We start from the raw sequence: 19,655 nt of genomic DNA on the forward strand, positions 1-19,655 counted from the left end.
CAAATGGGGTCTGCACATGCAGAAAGACCAATTGCCTATAGCTCACTGCTCAATCACAAAATAGGAGTCACACTAACTACACAAGTGGATGGTTAAACCCAATGATAATGTACTTCTCAAATTATCATCTCCAATGTTGGATTTAGTACTGGTTAAGCTCTGAACATGAGTGTCAAAACACCTTCATAACCTTCCTTTAACCTTCAAATAATGTTTGCATGGTTCGCACAAGGATCTACTTATTTTATCTCTTCAATACACACTCATCATATATCCATATTCTGATCTTCAATAAGATCTTACATATATACAAAACCTAAGACCAAATGAATAGGTTGGCTCACTAAAGATATTACAATTAAATCAATTACAAATAAGTCTTGATGTGATACAACATGTCGGCTCAATACATTTACCATTTTATTCAATCAATAAACAATCTCCACAACTTGTCATGGTGATCTGGAATAGATAACATGTACCGGTCCATAACCTAGACCTATCTGACGGTAAAGAAAAATTTGTCATCCCAATTAGACCAATAAGAAAAACACCAAATCCAAACTTCCAATCCATGTCTTCGACATAACCACATGATCTCCAGATGATACTAAGTCATCATCGTTGTTGGTGAACAATATAACTTGCTAGTGAACACATATACCAGTGACTATACATAAGTTACTAACCATACCGATGAACACAATGTAAACCTCCAAGAAGACAAGTGTTGACATCAATGACAAAACCAATGCAACGCATGACAAAGTCATCCATAATACCAACATTCCAATGTTGCAATTAGATTGAATGAGTTGGTTTTTCTTGTGTGTTACAGATGAGCTAATGTGGTTTAATGGGTTTTGAGATTCTTATCTCTAGTTGATTCAATAGAAGTTTCAGAGGTCTACATGTTGATTTGATTGAGTTATGAGATCTGGTATTATGTATTTTATTGAGTTGTTCCTGTTATTCAGTATTCTGGTTTGTGCTCCGTATTGCTTCAAAATTGTAATATCTTTATTTGTGGATGTATTCAGGACAATGATGTGTATCCTCAGTTCGATTGGTTTATGATTTGGAAATCCACAAGCAAATATTTTAGGTTGATAGTGAGTTATATTGATGTTCTTGAGCTCCAATAGAGAGATGATGACGATTCTAGTGATCCGCGTTGTGGTTGTTGTGGTGCAATTCATGTTCCTTGTGAATGTTTCTAGATTGTGTTCTATGTATATTGGCAGTCTGCATTGATTATTGTGCAAGTTATTGAAGATTTTTTTTGTTGATGTGTTGGCATTTTCATGCAGATTGCATTGATGAACTAGTATGTTGTCATTAATGTCAATTGCAACGGGTAATGGAGTTGTTATGCAACTAGTAGTTGAGCTAGTGAAGGAAATCGATATTACTTTAGAAGTAGTGAGATCAACTGGTAACCCTAACTGATGGAGCTTGGTGAATCAGTTGTGTTGATCTATGATCAAATGGTGATCAGAGGTGATTATGCCATGTATGCATGATGCATGTGATGAGTTTCAAGTGGTTTTTGGTGCATAGAGATAACTATTTTATCTTGGGAATGAGCGAGTGCATAGCGTGAACAAGAAACCACGTGATGAGTTATAGGATTCAATGAAGAGGTGATAAAGGAGCTATAGAGGTTGTCTTGTACAATGTGCAATGATTTCTATGTAATTCAATGTTCATTTTTGAATTGATTTGTTTGTAATCTCTATGAGATCTTAGGTTTGTGTTGTGTTACCGAAAATATACTACTATTTTGGTATGCTAGTCAACCAGTTAACTTGACAGTGTAGTCGCAGTTTGTAGTTTAGTGTTTGAACCAGTTAGTTTAGAGATTGATTTATGAATGGGTTTTTGAGTTTGGTGAGTATAGTTGGTGTTATTCCATCTCCTGATTCACCCCCCCTCTCATTAGTTGTCTGGATCCTTATTGATTCATCATATCATTAATTGGTATCAGAGAATTTTAGGTCCTCTAGTATCTAAGCCTAACAACTTGAGGTAAAGATCTAGGAGATCATGATGAAGAAAGAAGGTCTAAAGTTTAATAGGGAAAACTATAGAATATGGAGTGATGGGATTTAGATCTATATAAAAAGCTTAGGACATCAATATTGGTAACATGTTGTTACCAAATATACCTTTCCTAGTGGGATTCTAACTGATGATCAAAGGAAGGAGAAATAAGAGAATGATCAAGCATTGGAGGCCATTATCAGTTCTTTGTCTAATTCAAAGTATGTTGATGTCCATGGTCTAGAGATTTCTTATGATGCGTGGAAGAAACTTGAGGATATCTATAGTGGTGATGAGCATGTGAAGATTGCTAAAGAAGAGAGTTTGAGAGGCAAATTTGATGACATGTAGATGGCTAAAGGTGAGAATATTCAACAGTATGGTCAAAGGAACAAGGAGATAGTCAGTGAGATCAAAAGTGATGGTGGTAAAGTGGATACCACAGTGGTTAGTAAGGTATTTAGAGCCATTCTACTGGTCTACGCTATCTGAGTTGCAGCCATTCAGGAACTCAAGTCTATTGATAAAACAAAGGTAACTCTTGACTCCATCATTGGTAAACTTACTGCATTTGAATCCAATAGTTCTGATGGAAGTGTTTAGAAATCAGAGTCTGTATTTAGAGCTTCAATTTATAACCCACATGTGAGGAAAAACAGAGAAGCTAGTCATAGTTATGAGTCCAGATGCAACAAAGAAGTTGATGATGGATACAATCTGATCGAGCTTGAATCATTGTTGGCCAAGTGGTTACCCAGAGGTACCAATAAGTACATAGGTAGATTACCTTTGAAATGTTTTGCATGTAAGCAGATTGGACATATTGCCACTAGCTGTCCTAATGGAGACAATGAGCATAAATGTGAGAAGTACAATAAGTACAAAGGCAAAGGCAAAGGTAAAAGAGATTACCTCATTGCAGTTGGTGGTAGAATCACTGATGAGGAATCTGAGGTAGATGCAAATGAAGACATTATTTTTTTTGCCATTAAAGAGGAGACATCTAATCAGAAGGCATTAGTATCTCGTATGGATAGTTATTATGATTGGATTATAGATAGTGGTTGTTCACACCACATGACTAGTGACAAAAGTAAATTTCTTACTTTGAAGGAATTTGATGGAGGAGTTGTGAGATTTGAAAATGACTCACCCTGCATGGTAAAAGGAAAAGGAATCATTTCTCTTAATGGAAAGAGAAGTGAAGATGATGTCTATTGGGTTGAAGGATTAAAGAACAATCTTTTCAGTGTTGCTCAACTCAATGATAGAGGTTATCTACTGGAATTCAATAATGGAATATGCAAAATCTATGGGAGCAAAGGTGAACTGATTGCAACCATCAAGAAGATAAAAGGTAACCTATTTCACCTAAATCCTAAAGTCAACAACTATTTAATTACTAAAGTAGATGATAGTTGGCTTTGGAATAAGAGATTTTGTCATATAAATTTTAATAACATTGTCAAAGTGAGTAAGTCCAAGTATGTAAGAGGTTTGCCTTAGTTGGACAAACCAGTGAATACTTTGTATAAGGAATGTCAGCTAGGAAAGATGACATCCTCAACTTTTAAAAGAAAATTTTTCTTAGTTGAACATTTGCTAGAGTTGGTTCATATAGAACTCTGTGGACCAATAAGGACTAGAAGTATTCAAGGTGATAGATATTTTATGATCTTCACTAATGATTTCTCAAGAATAATGTGGGTCACATTGTTGAAGGAAAAAACACAAGCCTTTAGTAAGTTTAAGGCATTTAGGGCCTTAACTGAAAAGGAAAGTGGTAAGAAGATAAAGTTTCTAAGAACTGATCAAGGAGGTGAATTTACTTAAGAGGAATTCACTAGATATTGTGAAGACAATGGAATTAAGAGGCATCTTTCTGCACCTAGGACACCACAACATAATGGTATTGCCAAGAGGAACAACCAGTCAGTTGTTGAAGCAACTAGAACTATGCTAATAAACGGAGGTGTAGCAAAAACTTTCTGGAGAGAAGCCGTCAGAACAACTGTCTATACTATGAACCAGATATTTGTTAAAAGAGGTAAGGATAAAACTCCTTATGAATACTAGTATAGTAGATCACCTAATGTCATTTTTGATTAATTAACAAAAATAGGTTTTTAGGACCCGAAACCTTTAACATAGGAAATTAAGATAAGTCATCAAAGAGTTCAGAGCATAAAAACCGCTTACAAAATGACTGACAATAAAGCCAGCAAACCAAATAGATAGCAAAGGAAAGAAACAACACAGAAACTAGGAATGCACTACATAGTTATAGTCTTTAGAAGGTTCTCTACCTTTTTCACCAACTGGTCATAGGTGGCTGCAACACCTTTGAGATAAACTAGATCCTTATTAGGCTTCTTTTCTTTCTTTTTACCTCTGGTTCTAGTTTTGGGTCCTTGAGAATCTCTTGTGCTTTTAGTGTCAAGGTCAATATCATGGGTATCCTTCTCCTCATCCAATTTACTGATGAGAGTTTTAGTATTGCCAGCAGAAACCTTCAGGATGTCTAAACTTTTCTCTGTAATACTCTTGAGGCAATCCTCAATTTTTGCTGACTTTACTGACAGTGCCCGATATAGTTTGATCCATAGCGTCAGCAAGAGTTTTCCTCTCCAGTGGGTCTTTCTCTATTTTCTCAATTTTGGGGTTGAAGGAGTCTCTTATATTTTCAGCTTTTGCAATAGTATTTTTTAGGTCCTCAATATAATCAGCCATAGTTTTCCCTTCCTCAGTGTTGATAGTTTCCAGAATATGGATTATGTGGATGAGCTTCTTATTCTCATCCACAGTTTTCTTGCAACTAGTTATCAACCACTCCATGGTGTCCATAAAGCCTTTCATACCCTTAGGAGGAGGGTTCGGGGGAAGATCAATCTTACCAAAGTTGTCCTGTTCCTTTTTTGGAGTGTCACCAACAGTAACTATGTCATCAACCCTATGAACCTCTCCAGTGATCACCTTCTCCAGGTTCTGTTCAGCTTCTGAAATCTTTTCCTGGTTATGAGCCTCCAACTCCTTCACATTCTCCACCTTTCTCTTATGCTTGTTTCTAGTCTGAGTATGGACTTTAGTTTTCTTTTTAAGAGAACCCTGGGGTTTCTCCTTCTCTGAGTCTTTAGAGACCTCCTCCTCTGAGGAGGAGCTAATCTAGAGGATTTTGACTTTAGGTTTTTTGCCCTTTGAGGAAGAAGGTCCGGTTTTCATATATTTCCTCTTCTTACCAATTTCAAATTCAGAGTCATCCAAACTCTCCTTAGAGTCACTCATTGGGTCATTGTCGGAACCCTCATCCATAGAAAAAACTGAGTCCGACCCATCCTCCTCAGATGCAATAGAGGGCTACGGGCAACCAATCTGATTAGCCTTGAGATGGTTGTAAATAAGAACCATTAAACCTTGATGCATGGCAATGTCTCCCATTGGGTTCTCTTTATAGGCCTTAATGGTGGCATTCGTAGAGCATAACAGAAAATAAGGAAAGTTAACCTTCTCATCATGCCTAAAATGATTCAACAAAACAAAATGGTAGTCGTATACTTTAGTAAATCTACCATCCAATGTAATATAGTGCATTATAACAAAGAGGACCTCCTGCCAAGGTTTAACAAAAGCCCTAGGGGGATAGTAAGTTTTACTTAGCTTCACTAGGCATTTTTACTCCTTGTCAGTTTTAGGATATCTAGCAATGGCCTCCTTACTCACTTTTCTATCTCTATAGAAGTTGCTTCCTTCCCATTAGAGACCCATGGCTTGGGTGATAAGATCTTCATCTATGACAACAGATTGGTCTCCCATTTTCAAAGTGCCCTTTTTTCAGTTTTTACAGAAGAAACTGGTGACCATGCCATCCTATCCATGGAGTCTCTCCATAAATTTAGAAAACCCACCCTTCTGCAAAATATTCCAGACCTCCTCCTTCTACTTCCATTCCTTGCAGCTACTAGGTTCATATCGATGTTTATTTTCGCCCATGTTTTCGCTGTTCAGAGCAAAAAAATGAAACTTGTAGAGAGTTTTAGACATAATTTTTCTCGGAGCTATCAAATTTACCCAGAAAGTGCGGGAAGTGATAGAATGAGAATTATAATAAATGGTACTGACAATATTATAATAACTCAGAGTACTCCATTTAGTACATTTCATTATTGTTTTGTCCATCAAAGATCTTTGGAGTGCTACTATATCTGTCATTAAAAATGATTAGTCTGACATCCTTAAGGATTCCTTGTTCTCCTGTCCACATAATCATTTCATCTTTATTTACCGCCGTGTTGGCTGCCCAGTCAGCAGACCCATTGGCTTCACAGTAGATATGAGATATATAACTTTTTCAAAAGTGCTAATAAGGTCTCTAGTGGCTTTTATAATATTATTGATAGACCATGAGGGCTTAGAGGTCCCCTTGAGACATTTAATGATGTTGTTTGAATCCCCTTCAATCCATATGAAGGGGCAATTCCATCTTTTATCAAGGATAATTCCTTGGAGAGCTGTCATTGCTTCTTCTTTGTGGTTTGTTTGACTCCCTATTGGGATATCAATCATTTCCTTTCATATCGCTTTATCATCTCTAAGAATAGCTCCATAACCCGTAGGGCCCGGATTACCTTTTGCAGCACCATCAAAATTGACTTTGAACCAACCATGAGGGGGAGTTTGCCATCTTTCTTCAAGTCTTTTTTTTTGCTTGGGGTCAGAGCTTTCAACATTCTTCAAATTCTAGGAACTTAAAATGTTAGATTCCAGGGGGTTGGTCAAAGAACAAAGACCCCCAATGATCCCAATATTCTCCACAATCGCCCATTGTATTTTCTGGAAAATAATATCTTGATTGAGGGAAGTGTCCCTGAAGATATGATTGTTTCTTTCTTTCCATAATCCCCACAGAATGTGAGGAAGTGATAGCTGCCACAAAGATCTCAAAAAGGAGTTAGACCAATGGATATTCTAGGAGTAGAACAACTCACTGATAGTTTTAAGAAACACCCAATCAATGCTAAAACTTTTAAAAAATCTATCCCAAACTGAGGCAAAAAAGGAACAGTGGATGGCTAGGTGATCCACTTACTCTTCCTCCTTAAGACACAAAGCACATCTATTAGGAAAGGAAAAAATTCTACCCTTGAGGTTATCTTGGGTCAAGATTTTATTTTGAAGAATATTCCAATAGAAAAAGTTGATTTTGGAGGTCAGGCCCTTAATCCAAGCTTTAGAGCAGAAAGGATTATCAGGAGTGGTGGGGGAGAGAACACCATACATTGAAGAAACAATATTGATACCTTTGGGTTCATATTTTCAAATGAGGGAGTCTTCCTCTTTGTTCAACCAGACTGAAGACAGGTGGATCTTGAGCTTTATGAGGCTTGGGTGGATACTTTCAATGTTTTTTCATTTATTGCCAGACCAATACCCTTCAACTAAGGTGCCAAAAATTCTAATACGAGAGGGAGCATGAGGGGCCCATTCAAGGAAATTAGTCAAGGGTTTATCAAAAAGCCAGGGGTCTTCCCAGAAGTTAACTCTCCTACCATTTCCAAATTTCCATATAACTCCTTTAGCAATGCTTTATCTGTACTTAGAGGCATGATTCCATATATGGGACCCATTAATACTGATTTCCGAATTGATAGAAGAAGAAAGAGAAGAGGATAGAAGAGAGTACTTACTTCACCAGGTTTTACACCATTCAGTATTTGAATGGAACATTCTCCAGACTTTCTTGGACATGAGAGCTTCATTAAAGGTCCAGATTCTTCTCAGGCCCAGACCTCCTTTACTTTTCAGTCTGCATACCTGATCCCAAGCCACAAGAGACATTATTTTCTTGTCCTCAACCCCTGACCATAGAAATTTTCTTTGAATTTTCTCAATTGCATCAGCATACTTAACCAGAATTCTAAAAAGGTTTAGGGCATAGATCGATATGCTTTGAAGAGAAGATTTTAGAAGTTGAAGCTTTCCAGCTTGACTCAAAAGGGCTCCTTTCCAACCAACTAATTTTTTATGAAATTTATCCACTAGTGAGCTCCAAAAAGGATCAGGAGGTGCAATGCCCATGGGGAGGCCGGGATAGGTCGTAGGATGATCAACAATCCTACATTCTAGGATTTTGTTGATTCTTTGTTGTCTTCTCTCTAGAGTATTGATGAAAAAAACTTCACTTTTGACCCAATTAATGAGCTGACCAGAAGCTAAGGAAAACTTACAAAGAGTATTCTTCAGGGTTCTAGCTTTAGAGATACTTGATTCCCCCATACTAATAGAATCATCCAAAAACTATTGATGGGAGCAAATAAGGTCAGAAAAAGAAGGTTGGAGTCCCTTAAAAGATCCTTGCATAACCATATTTTCCATGGACCTACCAAAACATTCTACCATAATGATGAAGAGGATAGGGGAAATGGGATCCCCTTGCCTTAGACCTCTAGAAGCTTGGAAGAAGGGGGAAGGGGGACCATTAACAAGAACAACAAAAGAGGCTGAAGTAATAAGCTGGTTGAAAAGGTCAACACATTTAGAGGAAAAACCATAAGCCATAAGAACCTTCACAAGAAAAGGCCAGTCAACCCGATCGTAGGCCTTGGAGAGATCAAGCTTAAGGATGAGACCCTACTTCTTGGCCCTAACAAGAGAATGAATATTCTCATGGATAGTTATAATGGAGTTGAGAATTTGTCTACCAGGGACAAAGCTATTTTGCTGATGATTAATCAAAGAAGGAAGGAGAGTCAAAATTCTAGTGGTAAGAACCTTGGAAATAATCTTATAAAAAGAGTTGCATAAAATGATTGGTCTAAACTTGTCCATAGAGTCTGCACCTTGGATTTTGGGAATGAGAGCAATGAAAGTACCATTGATTTCTTTCAAAAGTCTTCTAGCCCCAAAAAATTCCTTGACCCCATTGGAGACATCTTTCCCGACTATGTCCCAGAAATCTTGGAAAAAGAACATGGGGAAACCATCTAGACTAGGAGCTTTGTTACCATCAAAGAAAAAAATAACATTTTTGATTTCCAAGATCGAAGGAATGGAAGAAAGGGAAACATTCATCTGTTCATCAATGAGACAAGGAATATTTTGAAGGAAAGAAGATTGAGCATCAACATCCAAACTGTGATATCTCCTAAGAAGATCCAAAAAGTACCTTTTAGTTTCATTCCTTATTTCTTCCCCCTTGACCAACTCCCCAGTATCCACAATAATTTTGGTTATCCTATTAGCCACTTTGTGCTTGACAGTCAACATATGAAAAAATCTTGTATTCCTATCTCCTTCCTTTAGCCATATACACATTGATCTCTGCTTCCAAAAAGTTTCCTCTTTAGTAATGATTTCATGGTATTTTTTAAGAGTCTCATTTTCATCAGCAATGGACACAGTACTGAAAACATCCTTTTGAATTTGGGCCTGTATTTTTTTAAGGTCATCTTGAACTTTACCTTTAGCCTCAAAGATATTCCAAAAGCTAGATTTATTCCAGAGTCTTATGTTGTTCTTTACACTTTTAAGTTTCTTTACAACTCTGTACATAACAGTACCCTTGACTTGGATACTCCACCATTTCTGAATATTACGAGTGATATCTGGGTGATGAGTCCACATTTTTTCAAATTTGAAAGGAAAGTGTCTCCTTCTTTTAATAGGGTCATCAATGAATGTGACATGAAAATGATTTGACCCAACCTGGATGTGGGTAGACATAGAACATAAATAATGTCTATACCAGTCATCTTAGATGAGAGTCCTATCAAGGCAAACTTGGATAAGATCATTGCTAGTTCTCTTATTAGTCCATGTGTAATTACAACCCTGTATCTCCACATCATTAAGGGCCTAAGTGTTAATAAAGTCCATCAGGGCCAGTCTACTTTTCAACTGAGAGGGGCTTCCTCCAAATTTTTCCTCCTCTCTCAAAGGAGTATTAAAATCTCCCATGATTAGCCAGCTAAGATTTTTGAAGCTATTCCTAACTTCTGTAAGTTTTTTCTAGAAGGAATTTCTAGCCTTCAAGGTATTGGGAGCATAAATGTTAGCGAGGACCCATGAAGTTCCATCTTTTAAATGCTCAAATCTAATGCAAGAGAAAAAAATTTCCTGGATAAGAACATGGCCTTTGACACTATTAAGGTTCCAAATGGTAGCTATGCCTTCTTGAAGCACCTTCCGAACTACCACCACTGATATTACCATTTTTGAAAAGATTTAAAGATTCAACTTTTTCTCTACTAATTTTGGTCTCTTGAATAAGAAAAACATCATGTTTACTATCCCTTATCATATTCCTAATGATATCATGTTTATGAGGATTATTAAGTCCCCTAATATTTCAAGAGACAATATTCATAGTTATTTTACCGATTCCTAACTCCTTAAGAGTCTTCTGGGTCCCATCTGCAATGTTCTTACTAGCCTCCTTGTTTCTAACTTTATGGTTAGAGGGTCAACCTGGGGAATAGGAGATATACCTAACATCAACTTGAGCTATTCTACTGGATTTCCTTAGTTGAGAAGTCGAGGGAGTGGTTCCTTCCTTATTCCTGCATTTTGGTATTTTCCAGTTAGCTTCTTTCTCTAGAGCCATTTCCGGGTTATTGAGGATTCTAGAAATTTCCTCTTCATTACCCCATTTATGGATTCTGGAACCATTTAGATCATTGTTTACAATTTTTGAATTTTGGTCTGAATCCGAAAGGTTCATACCCAGTATTGCACATTTTTGGGCTTCTTGCATTTCAGAAATTGTCATGAGCGGTGAAGAGTCAGCATTTTCTTCTTGGGAGACAGGGATCTACCCTTCCTTAGGTTGGTCCTCTATCTTTTGTGTTTCCTTACCCACATAAGTGTCAGCTACCACTTCAGTTGTGTCATTTGAAGATTCAGTCTATTCTTTCAGTTTGTAGCAGAGATATTTACTTTGGTAGCCTCATCTCTCAATACTTCCTGGGTTGGAGGATTGGAGATAGAGGTTTAGGACACTTCCTTATTTCCCCCCAAAGGTTTAAAATAATTATAGCCTATTTCCTTATTCTTTGAGTTTTTAACTTGCCATACCATTTTTTCAGGAGCTTTTTTACTTTCAACCTGGGGTTTAGTCTGCTTGGGCTCTACCTTTAGCTTGATTGGACATGATTTTGCCCAGTGACCTACTTTTTGCAATGGAAGCAAGAAAAAGGGATAGATTCATATTCAATTTGATGTTTCCATGTTCCTAACTTTGACACTAGATCTATCTGTTCTGACATATCTGCACCATGGGATATCCCTACACAAAAGCTAGCATGAGTGAGTCTCCTTTTTGAAGCTGTGACTAGGTCTATAGAGAGGAGTTCACCAAAGGAGCTTGCAATTCCTAAGAAGATGTTTTTTGCCCAATATTCAAGAGGCAAACCTAGTAACTTCACCCATACTAGGACTTGTGCCAAAAGAGAATCGTTCATGTTCAGATTCGGGTGCCATTTCTGAAGAACCAAAGTTGTCTTTCGTACCATCCAGGGACTTCCATAAAGTCCTTAATTTATCTTCTTCACATGAAAAATTAAAAGACAAGAGGCCTTTAGGCCAAGCTGAGATTTCAACATTACCCTTCAGAGCCCATTTTTGTTTGACATAAGCCCTAACAACTTCGATGTTTTGATGCGAAACCATAAATTTGCCTACTAGGGAGTTCGACATACTGTTTATATTATGTTCCAAAACCAGATTAGGAATAGAGATAGCAAAATTTCCACCGGAAGGATCAAAAATATTCTTGATAGGAGGCAAAGAGGATTTACCAGATGGTTTTGTTCCAAAAAGGGATGACCATTTCCTATGTTCTTTTCCGATCTCCAAGGTCTCTTCATGTGGCTTGGGCCCCCCACTGAACCCCTCCCCCAAAAACGTGGAACCCTCTTTCATCTCTGGAAGAGTACCACTAGTCTACGGAATGTCAACAACCTTCAGAATGTCCGGAGGCTTGTCCTTCTCTCCCGTGGGGCCAACTCCTTTGTTCTGGCCGCTCCCACCATTGGAACCAGAGTTCCCTTCTTACAGAGAATTTGAATTTTGAATTCTCCCATTGCCGCTTCTGACTCCTCCAAGCTCTCCCATTGTTAGTAAACATGATCACCTAATGTCAGTTACTTTAAGGTTTTTGGCAGTAAATATTTTATCAATAGAGGTGACTATGTTGGTAAGTTTGATGCTAAGAGTGATGAAGGCATATTTCTTGGTTAATCCACCAAGAGAAAAGCCTACAAATGTTACAACAACTAGACAAAGAGAATCATTGAAAGTGTTGATGTCTAAGTGGATGAGTATCCTGAAGTTATAGGAGAAACCAGTGAGGAGAAGAAGGAAGATGAACCTTATATTCTGATTTTGGAACTAGAACCGGTGAAGCCAGAAGTTGGTGAAGTGAATATTGTAGCACTGAGGAATGGGTAGATTTTGTAGAAGATGGAGATAATGAGGAAGAAGAATCTAAAGATAATGATCATGTCATTCCAAGGTATGTAAGACTCAATCATAATTTTGACCAGATTATTGGAGATAAAGATGTTGGAGTGTTAACCAAAAGAAGAATTAGAGAGAATTCGTGTATGATATCCACTATTGAGCCTAGAATAGCGAAGGTGTTGGTATTATGGATGTGTTGTATTGATTTTTTTAATTGATGTCAACACTTGTCAACACTTGTCAACACTTATTAGCATGGGAGATCTTTGGTTATGTTCACCGACATGTTCAGTGACATGCACAGTCACTAGTATTTGGTTCACCAGCAAGTTATATTGTTCACCGGAACTAAGGATTATGTATTATCATCTGGAGATTACTTGGTTATGTCAAAGACATGGTTTGGACACTTGGTTTTGGTGATTTGGTTATTTGTATAATTGAGTTTGCATATTTGTTGTTACCGACAAATTGGTCTAGGTTATGGACCGACGAACGTTATCTATTCCATATCAGCACAACACGTAAATGCATTGAGTCGACATGATGCATCACATATTGATTCATTTGTAATTGATTTATTTGTAATATTCTTAGTGAGCTGACCTACACATTTGGTCTTAGGTATTGATATATATGTGTACGTTAGGAAATAGGAAATCATCACAAACATTATAAAAACTAATCTAGCTCAATCACAAATGCATTCATTGCAATGATCTATCCTAAACAACACTCAATAGAGACATGAAATAGAAACATTCAAAAGCAAAGATTATGCAAACCAAAGATGTGATTTGAATTCTCCTTCATGCGGCTCCATTGTTCTTCTTTCCTCTCCAAATAGCTTTGTTGTGGATCTCACCTACTAGTGCATACACACAATTGAAAGCAAGTTGATGAGATTTTTGATCAAGAGTACTAGAAGCGTAAATTCGATAGTCTGATTACCAATCAGCTTTGATTGATGAAGATCATCCAATTTATAGAAGAATTGGAGAGATGACAAGATTAGCATGATTCAATTCAAATGGAAATTGCAAATCAATTATGTCAATTATGACAAATTATGACAAATTATGCACTTTCTATGCAAAATTTGTTGATTGATAATTTATGACAACTTCTATGTCAAAATTGATTGATTGTCAATTATGACAAATTTATGACAAATTGACATGTCATTTCCATGAATTTAGGAGAGAAATAGGAGGAAATTGAAATTAGGAATTAGAAAATTAAGAAATTAGGAAATTGATGGAAATTAGAAATTAGGTAAATTAATTAATAATTTGTCATTTATTAATTAATTCACAAAGAGGAATAATTAGCCAATTAAATGAACATTTAATTGCAATGAGAAGACTTAGGATAAATAAACAATTTATTAATCCTAAAGGAAGAAATGACACACACAAGGTTATATGATTAAATCACGAAACCCTAGAAGATGAATTAGGTCTTGATGAAAGATAATTGACTCGATCATGATTTGATTTTGGATTGATAAATGACCAATGTGATAAATGATTTGATTGAGAAAATGCGCCAATTGACGAGGAACAATGACAAATTGATCCAAATTGACATATTTGAGACAGACAACGATCGATGACAAATCGATCGCAAAATGACAAGATCGAACAAGATGACAAGAGTTGATGATAAATAGATTGCAAAATGACAGGATTGAAAATGACCACGATCAATGACGAATTGATCGCAAAATGACAAGATCGAACATGACAACGACCGATGACAAATCAATCGTTAAACGACAAGATTGAAGGATTGATGATAAATCGATCGCCAGATGAGAAGATTGATAAGAGGACAACGATCGATGACAAATTGATCGCAAGATTGATAGGAGGACAAAACCCTAATTAGGATTGACGATGTCCAAAATGATGACAAATAAGCACGCACATTGATGCAATAGGATAAGATCGATTAAAATCATGACTGGATAGTGTTGTCGACAAGACCAAATTCGAGAGCGAGATAAATGAAGAATGTAGAAGAATGACTCGATGTTCGCAAATGATAAAACCAAGTATGAATCATAGGAGAAATGTTAATGCGACGCAAAAACCTAAAATGAGGCAATGCGCAAATGTTAAAGTATGACTCCGCAAGCGTTGACCATTTTTAGGTGTCTACATTTTGCCCCTCTTTGAGACAATGCGATTTTAAGCATTGTTTCAAAGAACAATAATGAAAATGCCCCAGACAATAATAATGACATATGGATGCCCCCTCGAGGAATTGGCCGGAAACATGCAGAAAAGAGGCCAATTGATCGATAAAAAGGATAGGATCGAACGGACTGACAATCGGATACCGGATGCATGAAGGACAAGCAATTGAAGATGCAAAAGACCACGACCAACATAAGATGAAGAGAGTGCACATCCATCTATGCACTGACAAAGATCTATAAATGAGGCCAAGAGAAGGAAAATTGCTCATTTGCACTAGACAAAGAGGAGGATTTGTTGCTCTGGACAAGAACACTTGCAGAGAGATGGTGAACATTCCAATGGCGGATCACCTCGGGGAACGTGTACGCACATTCAGACGACCGGATGACGCAGAAGCAACGGTATGGATCGCAAATACCCATGTTGTCAATTTCATGAATTTTGATTACTTGTGGGGCATTGCGGGGCCCATAGGGGATATCGAAAAGGACTCCTATGCTTGTGTAGGGCGAATCCTGCGCTTGTGTAGGGAGACATAGGCGCCGGTTACCTTACACAGGCGCAATTGTGCAATGCAAACCCTAATTTTGGTCAAAATGATATGCCAATGATCCGGAAAAAGGGGACAAGGGTAGAATAGGTCAAATTAGATGAAAAACACCCTGATTAGACATGAAAATGAGGAAATGCAACCCGTAGGAGCAAACCCTAAAACTGACAAAATTTGTCCCAATTGTGATGCAGAGTCGACAGTATCCGTTGATCACATGGGAAAACCGACCAGATTACTTTATGCTATGACATAGACTCAGGAGCACAGAGAGATATACCTTAGCAGGACTTGGGATATACTATGTCACATTCATGCCCGAGATTAGGGCAAACATAGGACTGCTTACCGCATTGGCAGAGCGATGGCATTCAGAGACTTCCTCCTTCCATCTGGCGACTGGAGAGGCGACGGTGACACTGGAGGATGTATGGCGTATCCTCTGCATTTTGATTCATGTAGAGATGATAGAGTATGACCCAGTGACAGGGAGAGATGCACTATGCAGATTGTTTGAGTGTGACGCAGATGAGTTGGATATCGTCGAGAGGGAGATTGGTTGGGAGACTATGGCATCAGAGTATGATCGATGATACGTGGTGATAGCAGTGGTGATAACATGTCTACTAGAAAGAGACAGACGAGGACATGGATTCCCTATTGGATGTGGAAGAGTGCTAGAGCAGATGGCGATAGAGGGGACGGTGTACGCATGGGACCATGTGTACTGGCTATGCTGTATTTTCAATTGCATCAGATAGCATATCAGGGAGTTCAGACTTTGAGCTGTGGAGTCACATTGCTATAGGTATGGGCATTTGAGCACATAGCCATATGTTGACTGATTACAGATAGATAGGTAGTACCACACCGACCATATGTGTATTGCTATGGGGGAGCATTGAGACAGGGTCCTTTTGGATACATACTATATTGGCGACATGAGCTAGATAGATTGAGAGAGTTCATATAGAGGCCATATCGTGATTGCTCGGGATGGTCAGATGACAGTGAGGAGTTACCATATTGTAGACAGGAGAGGTACCTGATTGGGCGACCAGTGAATTGCCAGAGAGTGATTGAGTTGTACCTGCCAGAGAGAGTCAGATGACAGTTTGGAGAGAGGCAGGATGTACTCAGGAGGACTGCACACTTTGCCCGATCTCACAGAGAGACGAGTCAGTGGGGGAGTATGATTCAGCCACACACAGCATATGCAGACTTCTCACAACTATAGTAGAGACAGTGGGATTGGAGATCAGATGTGGCAGACGCCGGGATGACAAATGAGTATGAGAGATGGTTTGCACGACGACGGCCAGTGCCATTGACAGATCCGAATATTCCAGTACCGAGGCGACAGGAGGACTTCCCACTCACAAGAGAGGAGGAGGGAGATGATGAGGATGAGGAGGATGAGGACGGGGATGAGGATGATGAAGGGGATGAGGACAGAGATGAGGATGGCGAGGATGATGAGGACAGAGATGAGGATGGGGAGCTGGAGGCATTACAGGACATACCCATAGAGCCAGAGACAGCTAGGACAGAGGAGATGGAGATATTCAGGGCTACCATAGCGAGTCAGCAGGATCACATTGAGAATTTAGAGAGAGAGCATGATCAGTTCAGAGCGGAGATAGCTAGACTCACAGCGGCTCGAGATGCAGCGATGGCTCAGGCACAGCGAGAGGAACAGAGAGTCACTGAGTATATTGGGTCGATCTGGGATGCCAGTGTACGGGAGCTAGGACAAATGTTGGTAGAGATCGGAGAGGAGATACGCCATTGGAGGACACTATATGAGAGTGCAGTTCCACCAGAGTAGAGAGCACCTTCATATCGAGCACGATCGAGGATAGAGAGCAGGGCACACTCTCGGAGGTCATTGAGTAGCATGGGGGTGAGTGGACCTATGAGACCACCATAGCCAGGACCAGGAGGGACATCATCTACAAGACCTTGCAAGGATGAGGAGGACAGAGGGAGCACCCAGTGACAGAGGCACATGCTCCTTAGATAGACAGTGGACATTATGTATTTTGACATTTTGTAGTCAGGCTGCGGGCCATACTTAGGACAGATAGTTCGATTTTATACTCCGATATTATTGTGACATATGATATGATATGCATCGATATGATGAGATGCAAATGAATTATGTGATTTTCCCTGTATGGATGACTTATGCACTGATTATGTACCTTTGTGGAATATGTATGGATGTATATATTTTTTTGCTTATGTGTTTTTGATGCATTTATAATATGAAATAGATAAGATGCTTGATATGATGTGAATGTAATGCAAATGTACTAACCAAATGGATGCAGGATGCAGCATATGTGTGTGGGGAAATCAGAGCACTAAACTAAACTGACTATCCGAACTGACGGAAGAAATGTTAGTAAGAAGAAAATGAGATAGAAGACAGTTAAAGATGAAGAAAACTTGCTTTCAGTAATGCACTTTGTAGGTGAGAACCTTTATTTTGATATAGCAAAATGGATGCGTAGCATCATGGCATTGAAGGCCAGAGCTGAAATGCAACCCTTTTTGCAAAAGACAAACACATCACAGACAAACAACAATCACAATCAAGAAAAGGACCATGATCCATCCCGGTCACTCTAAATCACTCAGTGACATCATCGAGAAACATAGGAACATGACCGAAGCCAAAGATAAATCAATAAAAAGATAAGATGCACAAATTCCAACAAATCAAACAAACATCTTGATCGTCATTGTCAAAAGTTGAAAGTGCAGATAGGACGATCATGTTGTCTGGTTTCAGGGAATGTGGTACCCCGTCTAAGACAGGACACAGTCTGGTTTCGAGTATATCACACCCTGTATAAGACCCATGATAGTGTGCCAAGGATGAATGATTTGGAGGTTGATTGATATGACAATTCGGATCAGTTTGAATGTTTGGTTTGAGTAAAAAGTTCATCTGTTAACGCATGATTTCATTAAAGCACAGTGTGCGATTGCGTGTCGTTGGATGTATGCTCAGTGATCTGTCTATGCACAAAAAGAGATCCTTTATTGCAAAATGCGTGTTTTTGGATTTTAATGTTTTTGTGGTCATTTTTTTAGGACTTTTTATGATTTTTAGGGATTTTCATTTTTTCAATTTTTAGATACTGTTTTCAGGACTTTTTTCAATTTTTTTAGGGAGTTTTTTCAGGACATTATATGATTTTTTTTTTTTTGATTTTTTTAGGACATTTTTCAATTTTTATGATCTTTCTTCAGGACATTTTTCAATTTTTTTTGTGAATTATTTCAGGACATTTTTAAATGTTTTTGGAAGATTTTTTCAGGACATTTTTGAATTTTTATGAGATTTTTTTCAGGACGTTTTTCAATTTTTTAGAGATTTTTTTCAGGACATTTTTAAATGCAAAAGTTCCAGTGATCGATCATGACAAGGGAACGCACCCAATGTGCATCAAAAAGACATACATAGACCGGGACCAAAACATATGGACAAAGAACCGGGGTATGTAAGACAATGATGCTGACCAATAACGAGCCTGGAATAGGACATCGGGTCAAGACAAAGATAGACATGAGAAACTGGCCGAGAAAAAAGCATAGCTTAGAGGTCATGATAGATGATGGAGCAACGATCTCATTTTACACATGGCGCTTGTTTGCCAGGTTTTCACCAAGGTACTTGCCCCAAGCGCCTATTTGCCAGGTTTTCACTAGAGGTTGAATCATTTTTCTTTTCTCTTTTTTTGCTTTTTTTTCTTTTCTTTTTCTTTTTTTTTGTATTTTTCATTTTTTTGATTTTTTTTTTTATATTTTCTTTCTTTTTTTCAATTTTTTTGTATTTTTTCAGGATCATATTTGAAGAAGTACTGATAGAAAATTATGCCCAGTACTTGCGAAGATGCATGTTGTTTATAGGATCGGACAGAGGTTCACCTTCCGGGGTAGCAAGCTGATATGCCCCCGAGCCATATGCTGTAGTTACTATGAAAGGACCAACCCAATTAGGTTCAAATTTACCTTTGATGATGTCAGTAGACTGTGCATTCTTAGGGTTTGCCTTTAAAACCAGGTCTCCCACTTCGAAGTGTCGCCCTTTGACCTTCTTATTATAAGAGCGACGGAGACGGTTTTGATATGCTTGCAAATGTGTCAGAGTTGTCTGACGTTTCTCATCCAACATCTCAAGCTGATGCAGCTGAGAGACTCTGTGTGTCTTGTCATCAATCAGATGTTGCAAGGAAACACGCAAGGAAGGAATCTCCACCTCCAAAGGTAAAATAGCTTCCGCACCATACACCAAGGAATAAGGTGTTGTGCCAGTAGGTGTGCGGATAGAAGTGCGATAAGCCCAGAGTGCTGGATTTAGCTGTACATGCCAATCTCGACCAACATCATTGACA

This window comes from Cryptomeria japonica, chromosome 9 (genome assembly GCF_030272615.1).
Source record: "Cryptomeria japonica chromosome 9, Sugi_1.0, whole genome shotgun sequence".
Classification (NCBI taxonomy): Eukaryota; Viridiplantae; Streptophyta; class Pinopsida; order Cupressales; family Cupressaceae; genus Cryptomeria; species Cryptomeria japonica.